The sequence below is a fragment of the Pinus tabuliformis genome, chromosome 4_1 (genome assembly GCF_031772625.1).
Source record: "Pinus tabuliformis cultivar Carrire ecotype Pingquan chromosome 4_1, CPIR1, whole genome shotgun sequence".
Taxonomy (NCBI): domain Eukaryota; kingdom Viridiplantae; phylum Streptophyta; class Pinopsida; order Pinales; family Pinaceae; genus Pinus; species Pinus tabuliformis.
This window is the reverse complement of record NC_142303.1, coordinates 123,155,547-123,169,907: the sequence shown is the minus strand read 5'-3', so window position 1 is coordinate 123,169,907 and position 14,361 is coordinate 123,155,547. Positions and strand designations below refer to the sequence as shown.

The 14,361-nt window shown below is 41.5% G+C and overlaps 1 pseudogene; it reads right to left on the bottom strand.

The window, feature by feature from the left end:
* Positions 1–4,798: 4,798 nt before the first annotated feature.
* Positions 4,799–5,191, bottom strand: LOC149174505 (cullin-1 pseudogene; annotated as a pseudogene).
* Between the last annotated feature and the right edge of the window lie 9,170 nt (positions 5,192–14,361).

Sequence of the window (14,361 nt, the reverse complement as noted above, 5' to 3'; positions counted from 1 at the left end):
GAGGGATTTTCCATGCGCAATATCTCTAGATAAAGGGGATTTGAGATCGAATCCTTTGTTTTTTATTGTTTTGGAATTGGATCTTGTGTTTCCAAGGGAGGAAATGCATGTTGATGATTGTTGGTGAGAAGTTTTATCATGAAGTCCTAGGGTTCCATCGTTGGTTTCCAACAAAAGACTCCATCATAGCCTAGGGAAATTCCAACATTTTCATTCCTCCGCAAAGGAAGAAAGTCTGACTCGAGGCGTGTCGAGACTTCCTAAGTGTCAAAGGGTAATTTAGATAGTGTTGGAATTCATATTGTTGCATGAATTATTTATCAGTTGTTTAAGTACACAGAAAGAAGAAGCAAACTTGTGCACCATATACAAATAGATAATAGACTAGTTATACTCATATAAATACACCAAGTGCCATATTTCTCATACAAATTATCTTCACCCTTCTTCTTACCCAATTTGGCTAAAGCTAAGTCTGGTTCATCCTCCTTTATATTAGCTATATAAGACTTATAATAGACCCACCCTATACTCATGTTAGTGAGAAGTTTTATCATGAAGTAGTTCTTGCCATATACTCATGAGGGTATCCCACGATTGTCTCAATCTCCATAGCTTGTTCTAGTGCATCCTATAATGTATCGATCTTAAGTTGTGTCAAAGGGGTTCTAGTTAATGGTAAAAACCTTAATAAATCAATTCTTGTGATGATGAGGATCAATAGGATAAGTCAATTTTCAATTTCATCTTTAAACCATTGCATGTACTCACATGAAGTATCTCCATCTCATTGTTTGATATCCATAGATTAACTAAAACCTACTAGTCTGTGTGAGAAAGCTTAAATTCTTCAATAAAATCTCATTTAACTACGTCAAGAGTTGGATTCTAATTTAAATCAGACCACTTGATGAACCATCAAATTTCTCTATCTCACAAAGTTGTCTAGAATTCAATAATATTATTGGCATATGGGGTTTGTCTATCCCTCCAAATGGCTTCACGTAGATACGAATGTTGTTCTACATATTTGTATCCTTAGCCTTAGAATTGAGGGTATCGAGTGAATAATCCTACTACATTCCTCACCATTGTTGTTTGATCAGGTGGAACTAATGAAAAGCCTTACAAACTAGGTTGCAAAAATACTGCAAAGTTCTTCTGAACACTACTACCAAAAATACCAAATCAACTAAATCTATCAGTTGCATATCTACTATGAGCCTTTTGAAATCTCAATGTTTTAACTATTTGGAAAGAAAATTGATAGGATTTTGATAAAGTACCAGGGGAGGTTAGGGAGAGAATTAGATGCATTACTTATTTTTAGATTTCTTGTTGTGGGTAATAAATCATCTTCAAAGAATAATCACCTCATCACGAAATGCATATCTTCATCTATGGGAGTGTTCTAAATAATCTTTGTAGCTAGCTATCTGGGAATTTCAGTGTCTAGATTCCTTTCGACTCCTGGTGGGCTCCACTTCTTCTATGTTGGTCTCCTATCACATCTACCCTATATCCTCCTATTCTGCTAGAATGAGATCCTTGTGCTACTTCACTATTTCGCAAATATGGGCTAGCCATTCCTCCTATCTACAACCTCAAACTAATCAACGCTTCAACTATCTATTGTAACTCTCTTCATCTTCTCCTAATCTCTCACAACTTATTTTCCTACCACTCATCAGTTAGACATGCCCTTCTAAGTGCCCTAAAATCTCGTTCCTTCTGCAACTCTTCTGCATCCATTGTAACTTCCCCTCATATTCCACAACTAAGCACAACTCTCCCATAAACCCTAACCCTAGTAGTTAGGGTTTTACGTTGCCATGGTGGTTTCTTTGAATGGTAATAATCTCTCTTCTACCATAAGAATCTTGATCCGCATGGAAATTTCTTTTAGCAATCTTCCCCACAACTCATACTTTAACACTGCTTCAGCTTTTGAGAAGGACTTATGGTTTTCCATAGGAAATTCAATAATGTAACCTTCCAAAGTTGCTTCAACCCAAAATTTAACATCTCTAATTAATTCAATATCTAGCTAGTGCAATGCAGCTAAATCAATTATGGTTCAATTTCTGAATTTCCAGCCACAACTTCCAATCCCTTCTTTAAGCCACAATTGATCCAGGAGGATCCTTGAAATTCTCAAAGTTCAAACATCTCATATTCTCACAAAACTAATGCCAAGTCGAAGAGCTCGTCACACTGATTTCGTTAGTATATTCAGTTTCGAAAATGACCTCTATATGAGTGAGAAAATGCGTTCTGAAGTTATTCTCAAACAGGGGAAAAATTGGGTTGCAGGCCAAGTGGCAGTCTCTCAGAGTGACACGTAGCAGTCAACTCAAGGTAGAGGTCAATGCAGGTAAAAGTCAAATTCAACATAGAGGTTGGATTGGCGGAGTCAAGGGTCGAACCCACGGCCTCTATTACATCATTACAAAACTTTACCGACTAGCCATGGCATTGCTTTTGTTATCTCAAAATCAAGCACTGGAAGGCTACAGACCAGGTTAACTTCAAGTAACTATTTCAAACCAGACTTTGGACTAAGGCTTAGCCTCCTTAGCCTGAGAGGGCTCTCTCAAAGGTTATTAATTTTGACTAATGATAAGATGGCTAACTCTTGTGAAACACATGAACAAGTATGCTGGCTGGACAAACTTTAAACTAATTCCCATTGGGCTTATGGAGTCAATCAAACCTCAATAAATAATGATATTTCCTTTACATAGAAGTCAGGGCATGTGACATTTAAATGTTCAAAACACAACTCTTATAAAACCACAGTTCATAGATGAGTACAAGAAGTCAGAGCAGCATAAGTGAATTCTGAGTGATTACTCATCTAAGCAACTGAAAAAAGACATGAAGGACAAAGTAAAATAACAGATCTTGAACATAGAAATGCTTTATGAATCCTGAGAAGAAAAACATATAACTTATATTACTGAACTCTGTTTTTTTTTACATAAGCCAAAACAGTCCTTTGTTTTGTAAAATATCCAACCTCTATTACATAGATGTTTCAGCTATATATAGAAAAATTATTCTAACTACTTCGAGCTTTCTCCTCCAGCATGAGGGGAGCCCGATGACTGCCACTAATGACACCTATTTGCTATTGAACTGACTCATAAATACAATCAAGAACTAACTGTAGTGTTTAAGAGTCTTAAACTAATTATAACTCTAACTCTATCTTCCACGCATAATGACTTCTCTTTGTTCTTTGACACCTGGTCCTTTCTGGCGGTGGCTGTGATGGATGTTTGTAGCTACTTGCTGATCTTTAATGCCACATCCTTTCCAATGCCCTGAAATATATGAAACTGTCCCTGTGTATCGGTCTCCTCCAGAAAATTCTTCAACACTGCAGGGTTGGATTGACCACCGCTTTGAAAGTTTAAAGTTTTGTAATGTTTCTCACATATATCATTCGTCTCAGGATACTGTCTCTTACTTGCATTGCTTGGCCTTCTGCACCAATATTCTTCACATTTGTGATCACGAACAAGTTCCTCTATGGCCTTAATGACCAAAGGTGAGGTAAACCCAAACATATCAAGATCATTTAGGCTCCCTGGAGGCTGCAAAGCAGGAAGATTTTGTTTGCCAAGGCTGCGCTGTCTCATAATTTTTTGATTCAACCTCTCTTGCACAAGTTCCCAGCACTTGTAAACTGAATCTTGTATAAAAACTTCTATCGAGCATCCCTCCATTATAACCTTGAACAGAGGTCCAACATGACAAGCATCCAGAACTTCTGAAACATAATAGCACATCTATGTTGGATCTACAACACTGTAGACTTTCGCCCGGCTTTTAAACCCTTTGGGAAATATTGTCTGGTTGTTGTGACAGGGCTTGTTAGGACACATAACTCCAATAGCTATGAGTTCAACATCATAACTGCTTTTCTGAACATGGGCAACCTTAGCAATGCGAGGACCCTTGTTCTGGATTAACTTTGCTGAATTGACTGTTCCAGCTGAAGAACTTGATACAAATACAGATTGGGCTTTTCTTTCATTGCTCATGTGATTGAAAGAAAAGTCTGATCCATTAATCATGTTCATATCCAGAGTGTCAGTTGCCATGCTGGTATATGCCTTGGAAGGATGGAAATTCACAGTGACAGCGGTGTTGCCTGCAGATCTTAAATCGATGGAATCTCCTGGAGACATATCACTTCCTTCAGGTAATAAACCTTGCAGCTGTGTTGCCGAAAATGTTTGAGAAGAGCCCACCTGAGTTAAAACATTTTCTGAAAAGGTTGGATGTATACTTGCATTACTTTTCCAGCCTGATCCAACAGAGAAATCTTTCCCACTCATGAAGTCAAAGTGTTTAGTATGGCTTTCACCCATTGTACATACTTTTGGGTTTTCTGGCTCTAGAATAGTAAGCTGTTCTCTACCATGCATGGAGACCTCCATTCTTTCAACCTTCTGTCCTATCATTCTGGATGAATGATGTACAATTGCTTGATAAACCTTTTCTGCTGGTAGATTACTAATAGATATTCTACCAGAGCTGTGTGCATTTACAGGAATTCCTTCATTCCGATGCTCAAGCATGACTTCCGACTTTGTTGCCGAGACAATATCCCTTTCAGTGTTCTCTTCAATTCTGCAAGGCATGTTCATGTCTGGAATTGCAACTTTCCTAGGAGAACCCATAGATGTCGAGCATTTATGTGTTGTCTGAGAGACATCATTTTCTTTAATGAGCAATGGCACACAGCCAGGTAATTTACTATCCTGTTGTTGCATAGCCGAAGATACCATCAGGTCTCCAACATTAGCTTTGCATCGCGTTCCCTGTCAATCAGAGTAATCACAGCATCCCTTACATTATTCTTAATTTCTTGGTAAACCAGATCACGGAAGCACATGAGACCAACTTCATTTAGTACAGGAAGAGAACGCCTTGCAATGAAGTAACGATCCAAGTAATTAAAGAAACGTGAAAGCCACCGAACCATTATTTTGTGATTTCCCCATCGCTTTACAAGTTCTCTCAACATAAACTCATCATGTTTCTCCCTCAATGCAGGTAGTACCATCAAAGTAATGTACTCTTCAAAAGACTCCCTGTATCTGTCATAGAGTTGCTGCGAATAATCCTGCGGAGGCTTTTGCGTGAACATGTTGTAACCATCGTTGTACAGCACTTCCATTGAATAAAACATCAAACCAACATGCTAGGCCATGAACTTGAATGCCCACAGATGCAGTAAAGTTCAAGGGAATATCAATGTCATACAACTCTTCTTCCTTGACCTTTGTAAAGTCAATTGTGTGAGAGATAGAAGGGGCCACAAGCAATCTTGGGTCAAAAGCGTCTATAACAGGCTGGGAGAGAAATAGCCCTGAAACGCAGAACCATTATTTTGTTGTTGCCAAAACAAAACCTTATTTGCAATTTCAACACATAGATACTCATCACTAAAAGGAGCCATATGTATCCTGCAACTGATGTATCTGTATTCTACTCCTGAATAGTCAAACCAAATGAAAAGACTGTTGTTTCTGTTGGGAATTGAATCGTAATGGCTCGACAGATGCTCTCTGCTCCATAGGTTGATGAATGACAAATGAATTCGGTGGCATGCAGCGGGCCTTGCTAACTTCTAAATGGAGTAACCCCATACACAACAACAGAACAACTGCAATCGAGATTCCCAAAACAAGACTTGGATGTGTAGCAACAAACACTCCATGACTCCTATAGAATTTAGAGATATAATATTGGATGAATGGCAAACGTGTTCCCTTTTTTGGCATAGTCACCTCTTGATATATCGTTGCGCCCTGAATTAGATCCTGGTCTTGCTTACTCATACCACTGGACATCACCATGCCATGAGCCTGAACCAAGCCTTTCAGACTCATAACCCCTGCTATCACCACGCCGGGAACCTGAGACTGTACATGGCCTCTGAGAATCATAACGAGTAACATTACCATGCTTAGAATGAAAGTCCACCTTTTCCAAGTTATACCCTCTGGAAATTTCTACTCGTTCTGATCCAAGCGCCCCTTTCCTCAGTCGATGGAAAAAAACACCAAACCATGCATGCATTTAAACTAAACTATCATCAGAACTTGGGAGAAAAAGACAAACTGAAAGAACCTGAGCTTCGGTATTGTTTATTTGATAAATGCCATTTGTTGTTTTTGTCCGCCAGATAGCTGAACCCCTCGTTCTCCAACCTGAGTGTTGTAGCCAACTATGCAGGTTCTTGTTTTACGAGCCCAATTTGCTGGCGAAACCACTTTAGCTGCAAAGTTTTGGGATCATAAAAGTGTTCTATGAGGGCCACAACAGTGCTCTTCCCAGAACCGCTACCCCCCACTATTGCAATAGTCTTTCCATTGTAAAATAACATAGGCAATAGCTATAACCCCCACCAACGCAGAGAGTAGCAACGCCGACATAAATAAATTGGAGTCATAAAAACTTGATCATGAGAACTCAGGAACTTGGATTAGCATGAAATCACCTAAATCATGATGCGCTGCGAAATTGCGAAATTGCGAAATCATGATTGCGCTGTGGAATCACTTTGTCCTCAAGCTAGTGTGAGCAATTTTGGCATCAGAATTTTCAGTGGTAACAGCTTTATTAAACCAATGGCATGAATTTTTATTTAAGTTTTGTGGATATGGAAAGTGGGGGTAGAGTTGGTAGAGCCCGCTACATCTAATGACCCCGCCAACCCAAATCTATTATATATTATCGGCACCCCATAGTTGGAAACAGATACGTGGTATCACATATAGGCGCAATCAACAGATGACGGGGTATATTTGTTAAACAAAACACAGTGGTAACATATGCCAAAACTATATCTTATATTTAATATACCACGCGTCAAAGATTGACATCACCACCGAATATTTATTTTAAACATTTGTTATAACAAATCTTCCACTAGTTGCATATTCTATAGACCGCCATGTTAATTAATATGGTTGAAGAGTTTGTTAAAAATTTGGTTATAGCCAAAATCCACGGGTCGACTATTGTATTACATGTTGGGTGTGGAACTTGATTATCTTCTTTATTCAGAGGTATCGCCACATTGGACCCCATTTCCTAATGTAGCGGCAACGTCGCCCATTTATGCGCACCGCCAGGGGGTCTAGGGGGGGCATTCATTAGGCGGAATTTTGACAGTGTAAGTTATGTTTAGTTTAGGGTTGTTTTCCCTAGAATGAAACCCCTCGCTATATATGAGAGAATTATAATGCAACTATGTAGATCTATATTCTGAAAGAGAAAGAGAGAGGAGATTGTGTGAGAGTGAAGAGGGAATTGCAGCGGATCTGTTGTAGGTTGTATCTCTTCATTTTGTAGGATAATATAAAAGGAAGGACTGGTTGTTTCTCTGTGGACATAGCCCAAATTGGATGTACCACGTATATCTGTGTCTCTCTTGTTTTATGCATTTTCTATGTTTATATTTCTACAATATTTTATGTGTTCCATTGCTCTATAATATATAATTTTCTAACATTACTTTCAGGCTTATATATGCCTATGTTGACACATTTGTTACAACATATTTCATATGCCATGGGGATATATACTATGTTAAAAACCATGGTTGCAACCATATGTTAAATATGGTGTGACATCCTAAAATCAAAACAACCATATTTTATGTATTTCCCAGGAGGTCCACGGATTTGACCCCAGGACATGCCCACGGCCTTAGAAAAGATATGCCAATGCACCAATGTTGGAGGAGTTAGAATGTGAGTTTCCGAATTGTAACTTATTTGTGCCTATAATTGCCTTTTTGGGCATATCTTAGCCATCCTTGGGCCTTTCTTAGAATGGAAAGTTTCATTGGAGAGAAGAGGCTGAGGCCTTCATTCTGACAATAGCCATTGGTTCCTACGTGAACAGTCCAGAATGACTAAATTTTATGTAAAGAGATATTTTGAGCATTCCTAATACAGCAGATGCCCACTTGGAAGCAGACCAAGAGATGTTTTCCAGGAGGGACGAACTCCGTCATCAATGTTTGTTGTTTTTGCTTCTTTTCTTGTTATTGTTCATGCTTATTTACAGTTCTCAAGTTTATGTTTAAGGCACTTGAAAACTCAATTTTCTCTCATTCATTCACATAAAAGAAACCTTAGTTAATATTTGGTGAAATTGAGCAAATAGTCAATTCTGTGTTTTCGGATTAGCAATATAATCAACCAATTATATAATTGCTTGAGAAGTTTAAACCATAAAATCTTGTACTGATCACATGCAGGTTTTGTAAATAGGATTTCCTTCGTAACCCAATCTAAGTTCTTCTACCTCACCTAACCTTGTTGTGGGATAAATGAATCACACTTCTCATACCACCACTCCTAAATGTTAACCTTGATAATCCTTGACACCATGATCTAGATCCCCTCATAGTTCTATGGGGCTTGGAAATGGAACCATTTGTTGGCAGAAATTTTTATCATGAAGACATAGGGTTTGGCCATTCGTTTCCAACAAAAGACTTCATCATAGTCTAGTGCAACACCAACATTTTCATTCCTCCACAAAGGAGGAAAGTCTCACCCGAGACGTGTTGAGACTTCTTAAGTGTAAGAGGGGAGTTTAGATAGTGTTGGGATTCATATTATTGAATGCATTATTTATTAGTTATGTAAGTAACAAAAAGCGTAAATAACCCTGCACACCATATACAAATAGATAACAAACTACATATTCAAGCATCATAAAAAATTTAAAAGGGGATACATAACATAACATTCACACACAAAACATACAAGTATAATCCCCACAACATTCTCATTATATTAGATCAAGATCCAAACTGTTACAATAAATATTTGCAAAACTGCACAAGATCTACACAAGTTTGTGGCAAAATGAAACAAAATCAATCTGAATTACATTCACAATACATGCAGAAGGACTCAAATCTCATTCTGACAATATGTTGACATAACTCTCCCTATTTTTTCTTCATATCGATCCATGAGGCTTTTATATATTTTCTCCACTATTTTTATCTTGCTCACTTGATCTAGTCCAACTTGATCCCTTTAACAAAATCATGTGTTTTGGTCCACTTATGCTTTGATTCCTTCAAACCTAGTATCTCAATCCTTCTTCCATAGCCTTGGCTAGTCCCAAGGTAACCACTTTCTTTCTTTTCTTATCACTTTCTTCCTTTCTGGCCCCAATTTCTATCTAGTTTTTCCATCTACTCTTTCTACCTTTTTAGGGTCATCCCCATAGCTCATATCTAGCAAAAATTGATCAAAAATGTCCAAAAAAAATGAAGGACCCATGTTGGCTTCATGGGGCCTAACCCAGGTTCGAAGTTAATTAGCCAAACAAATCCCTACACTACTAGCCCTTTCGGAAACAGCCCGCGGAGCGCGGACTGAGGCCTCACCCGAAGCAGTATGGGGGGATGTTGGGACCAAGTTTTCGTACCCTTGAGATGTCTGAGGGGTCAATTTAGTCCAACCATGAATATCTTCGCGCAAGTCACTTCACACACTATCCTGACCTGCGATACCTTCACGCAGCCCCAACCAGGGACTTAGATGCTTTCGCATTGCTAATATAGCGATCCGCGCTATTTCCCCAAGTTACACCGCAAATCTTACTTATCCTCTTATAATTGTTAGTTAACATCGCGTAAACAGATACTTTATCTTATATTCACTTAATCAACACAATCATATAAGTTCGTGCATATAAAAAGTGAAAATGCAATTCATACCCAATATACTCAATGCATAAAAACAGGAAATAGATACACAGAATTGATGTGAAACTCTCTTTATTAATGCTTCAACAGTTACAGACTCAACTCACCCTGTGCACTCAGCTGCAGGGATCCACGCACTCAGCTGCAGACTACTAGGCCTCTGCGCACTCAGCTGCAGAGACTTCTCCTACTCTATGACCCAAAGACTTCACTCTACACTTAGATCTTCAGCTATTCTTCTATTCCATCATCCTTCATTCCATGACTTTCATTCTTTTACAACTTAGAGCCTCACTCTATTTATACAATCATGGGTCCACAGACCATGGGTAGATCTCTAAAGCCAACATTACATTACAAAAATGAGGGCGAAAAACCCTATGACTCATTATCAACTTTGCGCTCCGGACCCACAAAATGTGGAGTCTTTACATCGGATTTAGTCAAAATTTGTGCTTTAAGCTCCAAAACTTCACTTGGGGGATCTCACGCCCAACAGGACCCCGACACAAACATCATGACTTGCCCTCGAGTCACTCTATCGGTGCAGAGATCTTCGCACGAAGACCACCCAACTCTGCCTGGACTACTGTAAGATCGGCAGCGCACTGAGCAGCTGCCTGCTGCACTTCCTGGACGCGTTGTTTAGAGACTGCAGTACCTGAACTTCTTCCTTTTATCTGCTCCTACGTCCCTGCATCTGTGCGATCTTGGCTTCGATCGAGGTGGTAATGATGAATGCCTCATCGATCCAATGTTGTATGCACGCCTTCAAAACCGCTTCCTTATGTCGCGCCGCGTCTACCTGCTCCTTAGCGCTTTTTCCTACTGCATCCGTGCGAGACTCTGTGTAAGGGCCATCATTTGCGCGGTCCCTTTTATGTCATCATACTTTTACTACAGCTCACGTGCCTATGTTTCTAAGCGCTATATGTTCAGGTCCTCCTGCAGAGTGGTGAGGACCTCGAATGACTCTTCAAATAATTTGGTGCAGTCCTTCACTGCACTGCTGATCTCCTCTATTCCTGTTGTAATGGTGCTAGCACGCTGTTCCCTCACCTCTAGTGGAGTTGAAGGCTGTGCCTTCAACTGCAGTTCAGCTATTTGAAGGTTCAGCTCCAGCTGAACCTTAGCCATCTATTCCTTCGCCTCGTGCACCCCTTCTAGCCTCCTGATGCGTGCCTCTGTTGGTGCCTCTAATGGGATGGCCAACTCAGGGACCATCTGGTAGGCTTCTTCAACCACCTGCACAATTTTACGGTTTTGCGCCACTACCTCGTTGCGCTGCAAGCTCAACTATTCCATGTTGATTCATTGTTCACTCATCACCTAGAGCGCATGGCCCTCCCTAGCCCGCAGTTCTGTAGTTACTCCATCCTATAGAACATAGAGCATCTCCCGAGGGAGCGCAGCCATGTTGATCCCAACTCCCTTCAGCGCAGTGATCGTAGGCCTGTAAGCCTCATTTTCTGTAACCAGTGCCCCCTTTGGCAGCAATATAGTGTTGGTCATGCGGGCACGCAATATTTCTTCAGCTACGGTCGTGCCTACTGTGAGGCTGGTCAACAGAGTACCAGCCTGACAAGTGCACACCTGCAACTCCCGTATCTATGCCCGAAGGGCCCCCAATACCATATGATTTTCCTATGCGAACTACTGGAGGGCCTCCATGGTGATGTCGCACATCGTCTCTCCTACGTCATGCAGATCCCCCTCAGTGAGGGTGATCAGGTCGAAAGAAGTCTTGGAGTCTTTTGACTTCTTCTGCGACCCCACCTACTCTCTCAGGCATTGCAGCTTCAACTGTGTGGACATTGTCTATGGGTTTACACCACCTTCCTCTGTGTCTTTCTCTTTTTTAGTTGAAGATGACTTCTGGCCCTCACACTCCTTCTCCACTTCCTTTTGTTGTTTTGTTGATGCCTTCTATTATTCTATTGTTGCCTTCTATTATTCTTGCTGCCTTCACAACATCTTGTGCCCCCTGCACCTTTGCTGCTACTACTTCATTTATTCTCTTCTCTGCCAACTATGCCATCCGCAGTTTTTCCTCCTCCTTCTTCCTTTGTGCAGCAGACTTCTCTGTTTCCACTGCGGAGATGGCTGGAGTGCACCACTCTAGTGGCCACGACTCAAGCACGGCGAATATGACATCGTCCATGGCCATGTACATGAGCTCATTCCATTTCTTCGTGGGGTCCTTGCACGCCCTGATATATACATGATGGAAGTTCACCTTGAACTCCATGAAGCTTTGCAGACTATTGTAGACAGTGGCAGATAACCGCGGTTTGCGGTTAATCCCCATTCTGATGTTCATCTCCATGAACACCTAGAATATCTTGCTGTCGTGGATCCTCTGTGCATCTTTGGTTTCCCACGGTGAAGCGTACTTCGTTGCCTCCGGAAGATCTTGTGCAATTGTGGGGAAGTGGCTATCCTTAGGAAATTCCCAAGCCACCAGCACTATGGACAGTAGAAGCCATGCATAGTGGAAATTCTTACCTTGTTGCTATGCCTCATGGAAATTCTCTGGGAACTCCTTGCACAAGTACTCCGACCAGTTAAACTAGACCCCCTCTATGCATTGTGTGACAAGTGCAACCACCGGGGCGGGCACCTCATCTGTGTGGCACTTTCGCATAACCTTCCAAGGTATTATCTGCATCGTGACTCGGATCGTAGTGTTGTTGATACTGGAGATCGCGTAGCCTCTCTTTTTCTTCTCCATCTTGAATTTTTTCTTCATGGCCTCCGCGATGGCCAAGTCATCACTTTTACCCTTGGATATGCTCGCTGGATCCTCCCCCTTGCAAGGGAGTCGGGTAATTCTATGAATTAAGTGGTCTGTGAGGGGGATGGTCTCATCCAGCCACAAACACCCACCATGCACCAAGCAAAGCAATTTCCTGATGACAAAGATAGTTATTGGGGCACGATGATAATGCAAAACCCAGAGCAGGTTTAATAACCCCGCTTTCTCTACTCCGTGAAACCACCTATGCAACTCCAACTCTATGACTCTCGGCATTGTGTTTTTCCTTGGCCGCATTAGTTACGCAATCGCTAAGTGTGGGAATTTCTCGTGGTCCACGAGATCCGAATCTTCAAACTTTAGGACCGGCTCCCATCCTAAGTGTGCTCCTTCAAAAATGATATCATAAGGGAGCAGTGGAGTCTGCAGAGAGCTCTTGCTCTCATCTAGGTTCTTGGGCACCCTTGCCTTCCCCTTTTGCGGAGGAACATACACAGGCAGCCTGGTCAGAAGGTCTGCACCCTCGATTTCCTCCTCCATTTCTTCGTCCTCCTCCTCTTCTACCAGGATTTCCTCAAGGTCTTCCTCCTCCTCTTCGGATTCCAAATTAATCACCTCCCCATTTTCTTCCATGGTCAGTTTAGTTCGCAGCGAGTTTCTAGGGGACATGCGCACTGGAACCATAGGCTTCTTATCTTTCTTAGGTCTCAACATGTGCGGCGATTTATGGATTTCTACAACTATCCCAACACTTTCCGGGCATATCCTATCATCATGGCCTGTGCGGCCTCTTCAACGGTCATCCCTTTGATATCCTTGGCTTCTTCAGATGATGCCATCTTTCTATCCCACAAATCTCTCAACTGCTCAAGTAACGCCTTCAACTCCAACAAGTCAAATAGGTCTAGGGTCAAAAATCTCTTGGCATACGACAGCTCAATTCTCAAATGGCTAAGTGTTGTTGGTGGGGCAGCCTTTTGCAATTTATAGCGCCTTTTGAATTCGAATTTGACCATTCCCCCCAAATCCAGTCCATTAATGCTCCCTTGGCGGCAGATTTTCCCAAATCTAGCCCATAAAGCTTGGCTTCAATTCCTTCACCCGCTCCATTTGGTTTCAAACCAAGTATCACATCATGAATAGTGACTATAATGGTCACTTTCCAGCCAACCCGCATGGTAGTGCATCTACCCTTCCATTGTCACGGACCTTGCGACACTTCGTTCCTGCGCACAGTCCTGTCATCGTATAGCTCTTGGGCAGAGTAGTTTATAGTCTTGCACCTCCTTTCAACTACCTGGAGTGCTAAGACTATGATTCCCATGGCTAGTCAGGTGGCCGAGCCACCTGTATACGACTTCAACCGACTATCATTTACTTTTCCTGGGACGAGTTCATCTTTTAACTTGACCAACTGTATCATGCCACCATTTGTGAGCCCCTTAATACCACATGGCCTCCTCCCATTCATCAAGCTGATAAACTCCCTACGGCACTGCCCAAGTCTGTCACTATAATCGATCTCATCCTGCTCTATCACGATGGTCTTTTTATCAAGAAAGTCCTTCTTTATTCCTTCCTCTAGCTTCTTGACTTCTGCTTCTCCCATGGCGCTTTTCTTCCTCAACCGAATTCTTTCATCCATGAGTTCTTGGAGCCTAAGATCACCCTGCTGGATCTCTTCATCGAGTCCCAACCGTTCTTCTTCGAGCTCTTCCAACTGTGCGAACCCCTCTTTCAGGGCTCTGCAGTCTGCTACCCCTGTGAGTGTTACTATGCGCAAACTAGACATGATAGACTCCATAGGCATTATGACTTTGACTCCATCAACCAGTTGAAAAGGTGTCTG